This window comes from Eutrema salsugineum, unplaced genomic scaffold (assembly GCF_000478725.1).
Source record: "Eutrema salsugineum unplaced genomic scaffold, Eutsalg1_0 scaffold_6, whole genome shotgun sequence".
Lineage (NCBI taxonomy): Eukaryota > Viridiplantae > Streptophyta > Magnoliopsida > Brassicales > Brassicaceae > Eutrema > Eutrema salsugineum.
The window spans coordinates 9,461,404-9,478,675 of record NW_006256547.1 but is presented as its reverse complement, the minus strand read 5'-3'; the positions used below and the strand labels follow the sequence as shown (position 1 = coordinate 9,478,675).

General features: G+C 44.5%; 1 non-coding gene across 1 annotated transcript; it reads left to right on the top strand.

The window, feature by feature from the left end:
- The first annotated feature begins 15,527 nt into the window (after window positions 1-15,527).
- Window positions 15,528-15,634, top strand: LOC112083610. Its single transcript, XR_002897746.1, has one exon. It is a non-coding gene; the product is annotated as a small nucleolar RNA R71 (small nucleolar RNA).
- The last annotated feature ends 1,638 nt before the right edge of the window (window positions 15,635-17,272 follow it).

Below are 17,272 nucleotides of genomic sequence, written 5' to 3'. Positions count from 1 at the left end.
AGACTGTTCCTAGTGACATGCTCATTCATGATTTAGGACTAGACTAGGCGGTAGCTAAGCACATTTGAAACGAAGTACCCCAGAGGAATTTGAATGATTTCGATTTAGATGAAGGAATACACTAGCTCTGTTTTATTTGGACTTAATTTAGACTTAATTTTCTCATTGAAACATTAGACCAGGGAAACGAACGATACATTTAGGACTCCTTTATCCTTTTACCACTCTCTGTTGATCCTGAATGGCTAGTTCATTTTTAGCAAGTTCCCCACCTTAACCAATCCTCTTTCAAACCACATGCACTCTTGTTTTCTATTGTCTTATATGCAGATAAGTGCAAAAACGTTGGAGAAAAAGAGGAACGACGCCGTTTTCAGTCACCAAAGACAGAGACCTGCGATTTGCCGAAAAAGTTTCTAGAAGGATTCAACACAAGAGGAAGCTCAGTTTGCCTTAGAAAAGCTTCAAATTTTGGTACAATCTCATCCTCTAGTCTCTCTCTCTTTAAAAGGCATTTCCTTTTCAAAAAAAAAAAAATCCGAAAATAAGAAAAGAAAGGAAATAAAAGCCTTAGAGAGTCTAGAGAAGTCGAATTTCAAGTCCCAAAGCAACTGGAGTTCGATTTTATGGAGTTTTGGAGATCATTTTCTGATTCCCGGAAAGAATCTAAGTCTAGGGGAATATCTGTTTACAACAAAGGAGGAAGGATTATGCAACAACATTTGGCAAGAAGAAGTGACTGAAAATTGCGGTCCTCAATGGGTCCTTATCTCTCTTGCGGTTTTGCATATTATCTTGCATCCTTCAGATTCATCAGGTAACCCGAAACACTTTAACTCCACCACTTAAACAGCCCTTTAATGCCAAACGCCGTCTACCCTGGATGATGTCTTTAATGAGAACTCACTATTGAACTTAATGAATGTAGAGAGCTAGTTGACTAGAATCAAGATTTAGATTGTTTAAGTTTTGCATGATGGAAAAAGTTGACTAGTATCTCTTGTGTATTGGTGAGAATTTTCTAGACTAAGTTGTGGATTGATGCACGATCTTTGGTCCTAGTTTAGGAGTTCATGTCTCTGAGATTTTTGCATTTCCTATTTTTGTTTTCACTTAACCAGTTTAGGCTTTTGCTTTGTTTGAGGACAAACAAAGGTTTATGTATGGGGGAGTTGATAACACCGTATATTGACCACTTTTATGGATCGTTTTGAAATACTTTTTTGATGTTTTTAATTGCTTTCAAGTACTTTTATTACGTTTTTCTAGTATTTGTAGTTCCAAGACTCTTTTCAGGAAACTTAGGGAAAAGCTTAACAAAATGGATAGAACACCAGATTTCAGCTCAGAGTCAAACCGTCAGAAGTTCACCCCCGATTGAAGGCCTTCTCACCGTCTGATCCCGCACAAATTGGAGATCTTAAAGATGGAAGTATCAGCTTTCCAGCACACTTTACAGCTTGGCAATCCAACGGTTCAATAAAAAGATATGCGAAGAGCAAGATATCCCGTAAACCAGCCGACAAGCGTCTCCACCCGCGGCCAACAGGCCATTCCCCGTGGTCACAAGCTCCCCGACCGCGGCCAGCCATTCATTCCCCGCAGTCACGCACTTCCCGACCGCGGCCAGCTAACTCCGAGTTTGAAGGCTCATTTTTGAAGCCTGTATCATTTTCCCAGCCTTAATTCCGGAACCCTAGGCACCAGAGAGTATTGAAGACTATAAATACATATCATTTAGGTCGTTATTATAGAGAGAAGAAGAGAGACGAAGTACTTTACAGAAATTTTACTTTAAGCTTTGTTTTTAGGTTTTAGGGAGAGAGAGATCTATCTCTTGAACCCTTGTTCTTTCTTTTTCAATTTCGGTTTCTGTTCTACTTTTTAATACTATGTTTTTAATTTCGTTTATCATGTCTGAGTAGTTTTATTGTTGGGTCTAAGGGATTTTCGATGGGGAGATATATGTTCGGTGAGGATTCCATTGGCTATTGAGCCGAATCTTAAAACTTTTTCTTCTGAATTCGTTTTTACTGCATGAGAGTAGCGTCATGAACTACAATCTGATCCAGATGCTTGGTGACACGAAAGTGTTCATCCGGTGTCAGATCTAGTTTGGGAGAGCAAAACAAACATAGGAGTGGAAACCTACCTATGGGCGATTTTTGAATGCTGACGAGTCTTAAACATAATGCACCTCTTCTTTTCCAGGGCCATAGTGGAAACCTACTGGTCAGGGTTAAGAGAGATAGTTGTCTATGATCACGACAGTGCCGTATTCATACGTCCGTGACTCCAGTTAGAAAAGTTTAAGCTAAAATCTTATCAAATTTACTCTCTAGCAATGTTTTGAATCGTTCATACCACTAAGGAAACTTCCCTGAACCCCAACGCTTTTTTCCTTATAGATTTACACCGATTTTCATTCAAGCTTTAGTCTAGTATCTTTACTCTTTCAATCGATTTTCATATAAGCAATTAGGTCTAGTTGTTTTCTCGTTTTTACCCGTTTTCGTTAAGTTTAGTTATTAGGTCATTTTAATTCCCGTAGTTTCTATTTAAGATTCGTTTTTACGTGTTAAACACACCACCAAAACCCACACAAAACTCGCCTGGTTCTAGACTTACTTACTTTATATTTCTTTCGAAGGCTTATGCAGGAAAGATTCTCCTTCCCTGTGGATTCGATCCCTAAGTACTACAATCGATCAGCTGTGCACTTGCAGCTATTGATTTCATTTAGGGTAAAACTTGACACCCTCACACACGACACACATCACTTAGCCAGGAAAAAGAGAGAAAGCTGGCTCAGTAAGGAGGATTGAGCTAAAGACGAGTTGGAAGGGTGAGCTAAGCTAGGGAGAGAGAGATCTGTAACGTCCCTGATCCGCAATAAGGTCGCTGGGACGGACCATGGCCGTGAAGCGTGAAACAATGGCCGAGAGTTTAAGGGAAAACATGAGCCATGGTCCAGAAGGAAGGGTTAAGTTCGTTAACGTGGGACTTAGCGAGGAAAAAGAGAGAAAGCTGGCTCAGTAAGGAGGATTGAGCTAAAGACGAGTTGGAAGGGTGAGCTAAGCTAGCTGGATCAGCTGCCGAGAAGCTCAGCTCAGCTGGATTAAGAGTAAGACAGTTGGTTTAGCTGAGTGGCAATTGAACTAGCTGGACTGGGGTGGTTATGGGCGGTTATGGCTGAAGGGTTGCAAAGCCTATGCGCCCAATCAATGCACCTGTTCGGCCAATAACTCGCGCATGTTCGTCCAAAGCGGTTACCACAAGGGAAAGTCTATAAATAAACCCCTTGGGCCATATTTTCGGGCACGTACAGAAAAAGGGGAGAACCTCTGCCCAAATCATAAGAAAACCGAGAGAATAAAAGGAGAAATCGAGAGTCCGGCGGTAAGAGAACCGACCGGAGCGGCTGGTGCGGGTCACGGAAGAAAGAAGAAGGAAGGGAAACGCGGCAAGAGCAATCGACCGCGGGAATATATAGGTGCGTTATATTAGTAGATGTGAATGGTTAAGTTATCGCACTGCCGGACGAACCAAACGATCGACCCAAGTATGGGCTAGGCCGATCAGACAGTAAGTCGCGGCTGAGGCGATAAGGATCCACTGAGCGCGCTTGACGATCAGCCCAAGTATGGGCTAGGCCGATGCGATTGTGAGTCTCGGCTGGAACTATAATAAGGGTCGCCGGCCATGGAATTGAGAGTGGGCCGGCGATGATGCGCGATAGGTCGAAATGGTTATTGATCGGTTCCGGTAGGCGAGGCGGCCGAGAGGCTTGGGAGACGGAACAGATCTCGCCAAGACTCGGCCGGCCCAAGGCCAACCTATGAACCGGATTAGAAATAGTTGCCGTGGGTTAGAAATGGGGTCAGGAAACATAAGCATAAAACGCATACATGTGCATGAATAATACTTAGCAAAAATAGTGTGTACTTATAATGTTGGTTTACATGAAGCGATGATCGCGGAAAGGAAAAAGGATAGGCGCGCAAACCGTTTCGCCAAGGATGATGGGTGGTGTGATAGAACAGATAGTTAGGATCATGCGAACTTATAATAGCTTATATGCAGACTCTTAAGTTGTATTGAATCCTTTATTATATCAATAAAATATCTGTTCTCTTACTTGTTTATTACATATCGACACTAAGTTAGTGAATCTCAGAATACATACATTGAACACAGATTAAACAAAGGACTAGACCCTAAAATGGACTGATGGGGTCAGAGCCGTGTAGCGGTCCGACCAGGAACAATCTTCACGGGCTTAGAGTCTGCGATGGGGTGTTTCAAGTTGGTATCAGAGCATGCTTGCTCCTAGGACGATTTTGTTGGGTTTTGTGTACACCACTCATCGGCTAAAAGGGTCTCGCGCCAGGTTGTTGCTTAAGCTTGTCTAGGAATCTTGGTAATAGTAAGGATGCACTAACTAAACGATTTCTGGAGATGGGTAAAAGTAAAAAGAATAAGGAGACAGCGGAACCAAGTCAAGTTAATGCGGCGGATCCGCTGCTCTCAACCCCACCGGACCTGAGCCTGCGTGAAGCTTGAGATCTGGTTTCTGAGCTTAGCCGTGCGTGATGTGGAAAAGAACTTTGATAAGAACGCCAGTTTACACTGCTCCCAGGTTTGTATAGAACCCCTCGGGAGGTTCTTTTCCCACTGGTGAGCTTTATCACCGAGGCTGAATGGGAACAAGCGTAGCTTGAAGCTATCTTCCGAGACACCATTGATCTTAGTTAGGTCGCAAACCCGATCAAACTGATCTAGATGCTCAAGAGGGTCTTCTCCGGCTAGACCGTGGAACTTTGAGTTCTGCACCATATTGAGCAGGGAAGCTTTAACCTCAAAGTTGTTGTTTTGAACCGGTGGAGCTTGAATCCCAGCTCGGTATTGGTGCGCATTAGCTCGGTCGTTCTCTCTAACAAAGACCGGAGGAGGTTGTCTCTGAGCTTGTGGCGGTGGCGGATGAACATGGTGGGCTTGTTGCTCGTTCCTATTAGCCTGTTGTTGGTTTTGCTGAGCAAGCCTCTCGTTTCTTTGAGCCTGTTGTTGGTTAACATAGGCTTGTTGTTCATTCCTGCCCGCCTGCGCCTGATTAGCATGAGCCTGGTGTTCGGCTTCTTGAGCCTGTTGCTCGATCCTTTGCTGTTCTGCCATTCCAGGTCGTTCAAAATGCCGTTCCCTCTCGCGAGCTCGCCTCTCAATCCGGTTGATGTTGTCGTCGTACGGTAAAGGCGGTTCGGTGCTCCGAGACCTGGTTTTCATGCACCTGAAAGCAACACAAGAACTTGCAAAGAAGTTAGTAAAACAAAGAAAGTTAAAATCTTGAGCTCAAGAACAAACAAAAGACTAATGCTCCGACAAGTTGGCAACGGCGCCAATTGATAGATAGGACTTTTTAGGTCTCAGGGCTATCAATCCCCTTGTCAAAGTAGTACTAAGAGGTGTCAATCCAGACTTGTCAACGAGACACTAGTCTATGTTGTTTGTTTATTTAAGTCAAGATAAAAAGGGTGAAGGTTTTACTAAGCTGAATAACAACGATTAAGTATGTAAGTAAAGTAAATGATGAGAATCAAACAAAGCAAAGATGTAAATGATAACTAAGCGATTCAGATGATGATAATATGTAATAAAGCAAGAGACTTTAGACGAGATACTTGACTCAGGTGCTTCCAAGTTCAACTAGTGGGTTAATGAATCAAAACATCAAGCGGTTTCATTTAACTTTGAACTCAAGGCATGTTAATCTTCTCATGAAAGTATTAAGCATCTAAATTGATCCTCCTTCATACCAAAAATGTCTTTGAGAAGCATCGAATCAATCAGCAATAAGAATCAGTTCAAAAATGCCATTTAAGAGAACAAACTATCACTCTCGCGATGAAAGACTCTTAAACCCATAACCGAGTGGTTCAGACATTTCTACAAACACTTTTGATGCGAGATATGTCTCAGATCTGAACCTCAAGTGACGTGCTTGGATCCAGCCTAAAGATCTCGTCGGTTAAAGAATGAAACATGCAAGACTAGACACCTAAACCCACTAATCTACCTTGAAAGCACCCTAATCTACTCGTCTAAAGCCGCTTAAACGACTACTCACTAATCATAACGAGCTCACTAAGTCTTTTGCAAGACGTGTAGTTGGTCATGATGAGGAGTTTAATGTTAGATGATCAAAGAAATAAAGAAGGAACAAGATTTCTCATGCAAAAGCGAGATATCGGATTAGAATGATCAAGTTTCACCAAAGAGGCAAGTTCTTAAAGCTAAAAACAGATAAGAGATAAGATGATTAGGTTTTTAGTCTCAAAATGTATATATAGCAAAGGTAAAGTGTCGCGGGTCAGCCCGGAACAAACCGGGTACTGAACCGCGTTCTTGGGTTGATGGGTGAGTGCCACGGTGTGTCGGAGAGTGAAGCCGAGGTCTTCATGTCGAGGAGTGCACGTGAGTCCAGATCCAAATGAAGATCTCGTGAAGAACACGTCAAGAACATGCATGAACCCTAGTCTTCGATCCATCTTCACGTGTGTGTTCTTGGGCAGCTTTGTTCTTGATTCTGGGTTCGTGACAATGGACCTCGGCATGAAATGCCGAGGCGCTTGGTAGTCGAGGGGTTTGAGCGAACAGGGGCCGGCATGCACGCCGAGGTCATTGCGCCGAGGTGCACGTTCAACACTTAGTCGTTTCCAGCTTCATTTCTTACGTGTGCATGCCTTGATTCCAACGTGCCGAGGCGTCAGCACGAGGCCTAGTTCAGAATACTCCCAAAATATGAGCCTTGACTTGGCCGATGTCGAGGTAACAATGCCGAGCCCTGAGAAAACACTTAGCGCGTATCGCAACATATTTGGGTTCGTATCGATCATGTCACCTTCCGGAAACAGTAACTTTCAACCCACGACTCCAAATGCTCTGAGACCAGTTCCATAGTCAAGATGACTCAATAAGCTCGAACTTTGGTGAAGAAACCGTCGGAGCTTGGGAAGCGGAGGGTTTCCTGGATTTCACATCTTTGAACCGCATTGGAATCACCAGAAAATAAGCTTTTTAGACCGATGTGAACTCCGGAGACTTTATCTCTCAAACCACTGCTCCGAATTGAGCGATCCCAACTGTTCTGAAAAGGTCTTTCACAGATCTCAAACTTTGATGAAGACCGGGCAAGCTGATTTGGTCCGGAAAGGCTCCGTCCGCCGTAGCCTTCGTACTCCGCCGTTCGGTTCTCGGGTGCGCGTAATGTTGGTGCATCTTCCGGAGGCTGTATCTTTCTCCCCATTGGTCCGAATTGGATGATTCCAACTGTTCTGGGATCTTTGCCTGATTATCTCCGACTTTGCTGAAGACCCCGCCAACTGGTTCGGACCGGAAGGTTCCCCGGATTGCTGATCTTTGAAACGCGCGGACAAGGACAAATTTTGGTCGAGAAAAGCTTCCCGCGGTAAGGAAAATGGCCGAGGGCTGTGTACCGCGGTAAGCTTTTTGGTCGTAAAAATTCCTTCGCCTCGGCCAAAAACTCAACCCATGCTATTTGCACCCGATCTTCGACCCAAGCTGACTTTGGTCGATCGGTAAGGAATTTGGCCGGTGCTGAGCGATCGGTAAGGATTTTAGCCGAGGTTTCCGTCCGTCCGGTACGCGATTTGGCCGAGAAATTTCTCCAAGCGGTTTTCACCATTTTTGACCCTTTTCTTCACCGTTTTCTCCTCTGCTCCTCTTCTTAAGCTCCAAACGACTCCCAAGGCACCTGATAAAGACTTCAAAACATGCAAAACTCTTTGGGACCTAATGCAAGCCCTAAATCCTATTTTCATGCCTAAAGACACAATTTACATGGGAAAACACATGATGAGGACTCTAAAATGCTCTCTAAATGATGTAAAATATAGACATATCAACTCCCCCACACTTGTCCTTTGCTTGTCCTCAAGCGAAGAGAACAAATGAGAGAAAGAGGTTGTAATGCAGATGGAGCTCATATTTCCTTTTTAGAGAGAAGTGATCACAAAGAGAACTTGGATTCATGCTCAAATATGCAATGCAAAGCCATACTCAGATATTTTACAATTAAAGCACAGAATCTCCACAAGTCATTATCACATTCAACTCTTTCACATTCATTAAGCTCGTAACCGGTGAATCAAATGATGCAGTCTTGGCTAGGGTAAGGTCATGAGATAAAAATGATCTCATCAATATTCAAGCGGGTGTAATGCAACAATGGGATCACTCAATGGGATCACTCAATGAACGACCAAACTTTGGCAGAATGCTAAAGGTAAAAAGCAACCGATGCATACAAGGGCAAGACTCATCACACCCCACACTCCACTCAAAGCTTTTCTCACTTGCTCACCCTCTCAAGATCCTCACTTTCTCAATCGCTTTCTTTTTCACTAGGGGACTCACTTTTGTTTTGATTTTCAAGCCTTTGGTGTTTACTTATTCAAACAGCTCTTTTCTTTTACAGCGATTACCCTCTTTTCTTTTCTTTTTAGAACACTTGAGCCTTTTTGGCTTCTTTTCATTTCAGAGACTATACTTTTGTTTTTAGAACAACAGAGCTCTTCTTTATAAATTCAAGACTCGATTCTTTTTCTTTCATTCCCCTAGCTATTTCCACTCTCTTTTTCTCTCAGCTCACCTTTTTCCACTCACCAATAGATCTTTTCCCCCACACTTATTTCTTGCCAATACTCTCAGTTCCTTGATGTTGGAACGTAGCACTCAATGAGACATGCCCTTGTCGCTCTAAACCTAACACTTTCTGCTAAGTTCAGTCCAAGGTGGCCTTACAATTCACACACAAACATTGGCTCGAAAAGAAAGTTGGGTTCAAGGTGAGGGAACTGATCCATGATGCGGATTCAGCTACTTGAGCAAAGGAAAAGAGGGTGGTGAAAACAATGATTCTAGCTCAAGTATGTATATCGGTATCCACAAGCCAATTCAAGCAATGCATCAAAAGATATTTACAATTCAAGTTCAGGGTTATCACTTAACTAGAGTTGAGTGTAATTTAGACTTGCTTCACAGATTCAAATCGTTTCAAGCTTTACAAGCACAGAATGAGTTTCACAAGCATATTTAGTTCAAGTTCTCAAGTGATTTACTCTCTAGGAAAAAATCTATCATTGCTCCTTGCACTGATGCAGTCCTAAATGATGCAACTAGACTCGATCTTAGAATGCGAGATGCAACTAGAATGTTAATGATGCGGTTTTACCATATGTACAAAGCTAAATGAGACTCAAGAATGCAAAAGTCAAATAAGAACAAAGAAAACAAGATCAGAAAACACAAAGCTCCTCCCCCACACTTGAATAACACAGTCCCGTGTGTTATAAAAGCGTGTGAGAGAAGTAAAAAGACAAACTAAGCGAATGCAGGATGATATACACAAGATGCATATGTACAAGAGTTTGAAGTCGATACCTTAGTCGGAGAGGTCTGATCCCAAGTAGTACGAGGGATTTGATGTTGAGCAGGAAAGTGTGGACTGACGTGGTGGGCTGCTATCCGAGGGTTCAGGTAAGAATGCCAAGGCAGGGTCGATCCAATCCTCGTTGCCTGGTGGAAACTCCGGGTTCCTTGCGTTTGAGCTTTCCCCAACCTCCTCTTGTGTAATTGGTGCGGTTGAGGTCCCCGAGTTCTTGTCCGGAGAAGATGGCCGTGTGAGCTGCTTGACCTTCTTCTTCAGGTGCCTTACACAGTCCACCAAGGCATGAATGGTCTTGTCTTGCCACTTACACCACTTTTGGAGAGTGTTCACTCGCAAATACAGCTTCTTGGTGTGGTATTCAGGCTCACCCCACACGTATGGATCAAAATGATATCGGCCTGCTCCCATCCTTCTCTCAGCGTGCCGTTCTTCTTCATTCTCACCTCCGGCCGGGCCGTTCTCGTCCTGAGGCTTGTTAGGTATGGCTTTGGTGCACTTGCGCATTGGTGGGCCGAGAGATGGGTTGTACAACTGATCCTTGAGGACATAGAAGGAGACGTTACACTGCTTATCAAGCATGGTGAGGCCTCGGTTAGGCAGTAGAACTTGTGTACCGTCCTTGTGCATCAGCGTGAAGTTGTAAACCCATCTATCCCCTGACTTGCCTCCAAAGAAACCACTTTTACTTAGGTATTGCTCATTAATGAGACTCGGCCTCGATGGTGAATCAGGGAAGATGAACCCTTGAGCTCTCAAGATTTTAGTGACAATCCAACCGTTCTGAAGCCTCCTTGCTCCCTTCTTCTTTCGGTCACACCACACATTGTGTCTATAGGTGAGCATTTGGATCGCAAAGAACGCTCCTAAAGACGGTACATGCATTGGCCCTTGGAACTCCTTTTTGTTCTTCATTTGAGTGATGAGCGGTTTAAGTCCAAGTCCCAACAGTTCAAGCTCTGCCGTGTGAATCACACCAGGGTTGTATGTAGAGAAGAACGTAGAGGCCAGGACCCGGTTGGTGTATCTGATCGCAGGGTTCCTGATGCAGCTTGTCTTGCTCTTGCCTCCCAAGTAAGGCCCAAAAGATATCGTTTCCCACAACGCGGCCAACTCATCACGAGGGTACACAAACTTGTCAAGCGAGCTTCCATTCCTTTCAAATCCAAATATCTCATCAAGCTCCTTGAAACTGACCTTGTAGTGCACGCCTTCTATGTCAAACTCAATGTGTCCAAACCCTTTGCCATGTAGACGCTTGGGATCTCTCTTGGGGTAGATGACAACCTCCAAAGTGGCAAGAAACTGTTGTGTGATCCCCTCGTAAGCAACATCGCTCATCATGAAGAATTCGGCCAAGCCCATGTTTTGAAAGATGAGTGTAACATCATCGAGTATCTCAAGCTTCTTCAACAGCTCCATATCAGGGAACCGACCTTGAGCTACTCTTATAGAGTTAAAGTGGTCCAAGTACTCCTCAGTAGTCGGGAAATGTTCCTCCTCGGGCTCGGGCTTTGGTTCCTTCTTGGCTTTCTTGCCACAATCGGGTTCATGAGGGACTATGGCTCTCAGCTCGTCTCCATCGTTCTCAGTGGCTGCCTGCTCCCCATTCCGTTTTGGTTCAAGGGTTGGAACCAGAGTGAGCTCGGCGTTCCTTGCTCGCTTGGCGGCTGGCTCACCATCGGATCTCACGGAGGGTTTCTTGCTTGTTCCACCATTGCGTGCCACGGCCACGGCTTTCCCTTTTGTAATCCTCCTCTGGACCTCGTTTTTGTTCGTCTCATGAGTGGGAACAGCTCGGTCGCCGGTCATCTGCAAGGCAGATCCTCAAAGAGACCGTTAGAATCATGTACATCAACAAGCACATGTCTCTAAAGATAGCAAGAACAGAGCTTTTTCTCTAACAAGACCAGGGTTATAGCTTTTTCCAAACATCAAAGGAAGTAAGAACAAGCCAGAACAAGCAAAGAAAGACACGATATCTAAACAGTTCAGCTCAACATCTCAAAGCATCATTAAGACCGATTCCAAGCGCATTTTCTCAAGAATTTTAAAAACTCAAGAACAAGTGATTTTCAGAGCAAAGACCGGTTTTTCTTATGTTATCTATCTTGATGGAATTTTTAAAATTGTTCCCAAAGGCCGACATGTTCTAAAAGAATCGATTCAACATTTCACAAACAATAAAGCTCGCAAAGAATGAAGGAAAAAGATGAGTTCTTTAAGATGCAAATACCTTTGGGAATCCAAGATTCAAGCTTAGTGGAATGCTTATGAGAATCACAAGAAATGGATGAGAACTAGAACGCTTGGAATCACAAGAAATGGATGAGAAATAAGAGAGATGTGCTCGTGAAATGCAGAGAAAAGAGAGAAGAAGGCGAACTCTCGGTTTTGGCTCGGGATGGAGGCTGGTATGGGCGGTGTCGCGCTTTCCAGCTGGCGTTTGGACTGTAGTGGGACTGGTCCCCCCTTCTCCTCCAGCTGCGACCATTGACCCACGCCAAAACAGCTTTGACCAGTCGTTTAAATTCAAATTACCGCGCAAAGCTTCCAAATGGCGCGACTTGGGAATGACGTGAGCCGTACGGACTAGAGTGGTTTTTCTCGTGTTCTCTTGAGCGGCCTCGACTTGTTCTACCCCGAGGGCACTAAGCCGAGTGGGCTAAGCTCAAGTTAACAAGAATTTCCCCACGGCCTTCAAATCTTTTCCTTAGTCCGCGCAAACCTTCTTCTTTGACTCAAGTGTCCCAAGTGTTTATGTTTTTGATCATTCTTGAAACTGGGCACCTCGGTATGCTCCACCACGAGGGTATCATGCCGAGGTCACTTGTTTTTAACAAAGAAATACTTGGTGCAGGGGGTTTAAACGGTCCGGCCCTGGTGTAAACTGGTCGCGGTCTCGGATCGAGGTTTTAGACCGTTTTAAGTGAACTTTGCCCCTCGGTATAATTATACCGAGGTGTTTACGCCGTGGCCCTCCCCCACACTTAGTCATTTCACTATGACCCTTCTCGGACGCGGCTATGATGAAATCGAGTCGAGGAGTCTAGCCGAGGTTCTCAGGCTTTACTCGGTAAAGGTGACCGCGGTATGTATATACCAAGGGTCGATACCGAGGCTACGTACACTCTAGGACTTAATTCATCAGGCCGTGTCATTTTCGAGCTTTTTCTTATTCTCATCATCAAGATTCACCATCTAACTCCTGAAACACTTAACAAACCCTTCAAAAAGCTTCAAGTAAAAAGAAAAAGAAGATGAAAAGCGAAATATGTACAAGGATAAGCTTGGGGTGTCTCCCAAGAGCACTTTGTTTAATGTCACTAAGTTTGACTTTTCATACCTTTTCAGGCTAATTCTGGTTCAAGAAGAGGAACTGAGGTAGCTCCCTCTCTTGTTTCTGATGCCAGGTAGTGCTTTACCCTCTGACCGTTTACCACAAAGCCTTGTCCATCTTTTCCTTTTAGAACAACCGTTCCATTAAGGCCTTACTTCAAGAATTTCGAATGGACCGGACCATCTGGATCTCAACTTCCCAGGGAATAGCTTGAGTTTCGAGTTAAACAGCAGAACTTGGTCTCCTTCTTTGAACTCTCTCTTGTGTATCTTCTTGTCATGAAGCGCCTTGGTCCTTTCCTTGTAGATCTTAGAGCTCTCAAAAGCATCTAACCTGATTTCCTCAAGCTCATGAAGTTGTAAAACCCTCTTCTCTTGTGCAGTCTTGATGTCAAAGTTCAGAAGTTTCACTGCCCACAATGCTTTGTATTCCAACTCAACCGGTAGATGACAGCTTTTCCCATAGAGCAAGTTAAACGGTGAGGTTCCAATGGGGGTCTTGTACGCGGTTCTGTAAGCCCACAAAGCATCATCAAGTTTCTTGCTCCAATCCTTCCTAGATGAGCTCACGGTTCTTTCTAAAATAGCCTTTATCTGTCGGTTAGAGACCTCCACTTGACCACTAGTCTGCGGATGATAAGGTGTGGCCACCTTGTGCTTTACCCCATGCTTCCTTAAAAGACTCTCAAGAGTCTTATTGATAAAGTGGCTTCCCCCATCACTGATTACTACTCTTGGAACTCCAAACCGTGGGAAAATGATACTTTTGAAAAGCTTTACCACCACTTTTGAATCGTTGGTTGGGGATGCAACAGCCTCGACCCACTTACTCACATAGTCCACCGCGACAAGGATGTACTGATTTCCGTATGAACTCACAAAGGGACCCATGAAGTCAATGCCCCAACAGTCGAAGACCTCGACCTCAAAGATTGGGTTTTGGGGCATCTCATTCCTCTTGGATATGTTACCGTGCCTTTGACAAGCCTCGCATCTCGATACCATATCTTGAGCGTCCTTGAACATAGTCGGCCACCAGAAGCCGCTTTGCAAAACCTTGGCAACCGTCTTGAATGCACCTAAGTGACCACCGTACGCTGAACCGTGGCATTCTTGTAGCACCGGATGGATCTCTTCTTCGGCCAAGCATCGCCTATAGAGATGGTCCTTGTTAAGCACGTAAAGATACGGCTCATCCCAATGATATCTCATCACATCTCTAAAGAACTTTTTCCTCTGATAGGCATCAAGATCCGGTGGCTCTAAACCGCAAGACAGGTAGTTCACAAGATCCGCGCACCATGGGAGGCTTCTTTCCTTGATCGTGTTGGCCTCTTCCACCTCTAAGTAAGACCGTACCAGCATGAGATGTTCCTCAGGTAAGGTAAAGCTGCCCGGATCGGATAGCTTCCTTGGTATAGACCTCCTTTGTATTATGGCGCTGCATTCATGGCTCAGTATTACCATACCCTGGAGCTCCTTTGTCTTGTTGAGGATCGCATCTTTTAGAAACTTCCCAAGCTGTGGTATAGCTAAGAAAGCATCTATAATGGGTAAGGTGAGTTGCGTGTTCTCCAAGTGTTTCTCAAAGACCGCTTTGGCTTTGTCTAAGATTTTCTTTTTGAAACGCCCTGGGAACGGTATCTTGGGTTGGTAAGGTGGTGGTGGAACGTATGGCTTTTCAGGCTCAGTTGTCTTTTCCACCTCTTTTCCTTTGTCCTTGATCGGTTCTTTCTCAAAATCCGCTTCTTTACACGCATCACCTGAGGCTGCCTCCCCCTCTAACTGCTCATTGGCCTCAATGAGCTTAGTCGTAGGCTTCGGAGCTTGTAGTTCCTTGCCACTCCTCAATGTAATGGCGTTCACGTACTCCTTGGGATTGGGCTCCGGTTTACCTGGTAAAGCCGGGCCTCGGGATGATGTAGAGGCTTGATTCTGCTTAAGCTCTCTGATATCTTGCTGCATTGTCGCGTGCTGGCTCTCAACTCTCTGCTGACCCTGTAACAGTTGCTGTAATATCCCACAGACGTCGTTTCCCATCTGATTCTGACCCGTTCCCTGATGCTGTCGCTGATTACCCATCGGCTGCGGATTGAACCCTGGTGGAAACTTGTGATGTTGCGGTTGGCTGGTGAAGTTGTTACCCTGAGCCGCTTGATTCTGATGAGTGTAGCCGTGCTGTTGCCCACTGAACTGTTGTTTGGGCTGGAAGGTATTCTGAAAAGGAGCTTTTGGAGCATAGCTTTGTTGTTGTTGCTGAGCAGGGTACACTTGGTCTTGAGGGTTAGCTACATTCGGGTTTCTGTATGAGAGGTTTGGGTTACTGTTGTAGTTGTTAAACCGCTGATACCTCTGCTGATTCCCTATGTAGTTCAGCTCCTCTTGAGTTAGACCATCTTCATTAACATTGTCAAAACTTGGCCCTTGCTCATCAAACTCGCCTACAAAGTGTATTGGCTTTTGAGTCGCCATCAGAACCTTGTCAAGCTTGCTCTGAAGCTCTCTTATATCCTTTTTCATACGCTGTTCTTCATTGGAGCCCTCTGTACGGTTTACTCTATCAAAGTCTTCGCCATAAGTATCATTAGACATGGCTAGGTTTTCGACTAGTTCCATTGCCGCATTGATCTCCTTCCCAAGAAAATTTCCATTTGAAGCTGTATCGAGTTGGTTTCTGATCTTGGGGAGTGCACCTTGGTATAAAGTACTCAAGAGGGATGCCTCTGAGAAGCCGTGGTGGGGGCATTGGTTAGTGTAGCTTCTAAACCGTTCCCAAGCTTCGCTAAATCTCTCGTTGTTGTGCTGCGTGAAGCTTGAGATCTGGTTTCTGAGCTTAGCCGTGCGTGATGTGGAAAAGAACTTTGATAAGAACGCCAGTTTACACTGCTCCCAGGTTTGTATAGAACCCCTCGGGAGGTTCTTTTCCCACTGGTGAGCTTTACCACCGAGGCTGAATGGGAACAAGCGGATCTTAGTTAGGTCGCAAACCCGATCAAACTGATCTAGATGCTCAAGAGGGTCTTCTCCGGCTAGACCGTGGAACTTTGAGTTCTGCACCATATTGAGCAGGGAAGCTTTAACCTCAAAGTTGTTGTTTTGAACCGGTGGAGCTTGAATCCCAGCTCGGTATTGGTGCGCATTAGCTCGGTCGTTCTCTCTAACAAAGACCGGAGGAGGTTGTCTCTGAGCTTGTGGCGGTGGCGGATGAACATGGTGGGCTTGTTGCTCGTTCCTATTAGCCTGTTGTTGGTTTTGCTGAGCAAGCCTCTCGTTTCTTTGAGCCTGTTGTTGGTTAACATAGGCTTGTTGTTCATTCCTGCCCGCCTGCGCCTGATTAGCATGAGCCTGGTGTTCGGCTTCTTGAGCCTGTTGCTCGATCCTTTGCTGTTCTGCCATTCCAAGTCGTTCAAAATGCCGTTCCCTCTCGCGAGCTCGCCTCTCAATCCGGTTGATGTTGTCGTCGTACGGTAAAGGCGGTTCGGTGCTCCGAGACCTGGTTTTCATGCACCTGAAAGCAACACAAGAACTTGCAAAGAAGTTAGTAAAACAAAGAAAGTTAAAATCTTGAGCTCAAGAACAAACAAAAGACTAATGCTCCGACAAGTTGGCAACGGCGCCAATTGATAGATAGGACTTTTTAGGTCTCAGGGCTATCAATCCCCTTGTCAAAGTAGTACTAAGAGGTGTCAATCCAGACTTGTCAACGAGACACTAGTCTATGTTGTTTGTTTATTTAAGTCAAGATAAAAAGGGTGAAGGTTTTACTAAGCTGAATAACAACGATTAAGTATGTAAGTAAAGTAAATGATGAGAATCAAACAAAGCAAAGATGTAAATGATAACTAAGTGATTCAGATGATGATAATATGTAATAAAGCAAGAGACTTTAGACGAGATACTTGACTCGGGTGCTTCCAAGTTCAACTAGTGGGTTAATGAATCAAAACATCAAGCGGTTTCATTTAACTTTGAACTCAAGGCATGTTAATCTTCTCATGAAAGTATTAAGCATCTAAATTGATCCTCCTTCATACCAAAAATGTCTTTTGAGAAGCATCGAATCAATCAGCAATAAGAATCAGTTCAAAAATGTCATTTAAGAGAACAAACTATCACTCTCGCGATGAAAGACTCTTAAACCCATAACCGAGTGGTTCAGACATTTCTACAAACACTTTTGATGCGAGATATGTCTCAGATCTGAACCTCAAGTGATGTGCTTGGATCCAGCCTAGAGATCTCGTCGGTTAAAGAATGAAACATGCAAGACTAGACACCTAAACCCACTAATCTACCTTGAAAGCACCCTAATCTACTCGTCTAAAGCCGCTTAAACGACTACTCACTAATCATAACGAGCTCACTAAGTCCTTTGCAAGACGTGTAGCTGGTCATGATGAGGAGTTTAATGTTAGATGATCAAAGAAATAAAGAAGGAACAACATATTTGGGTTCGTATCGATCATGTCACCT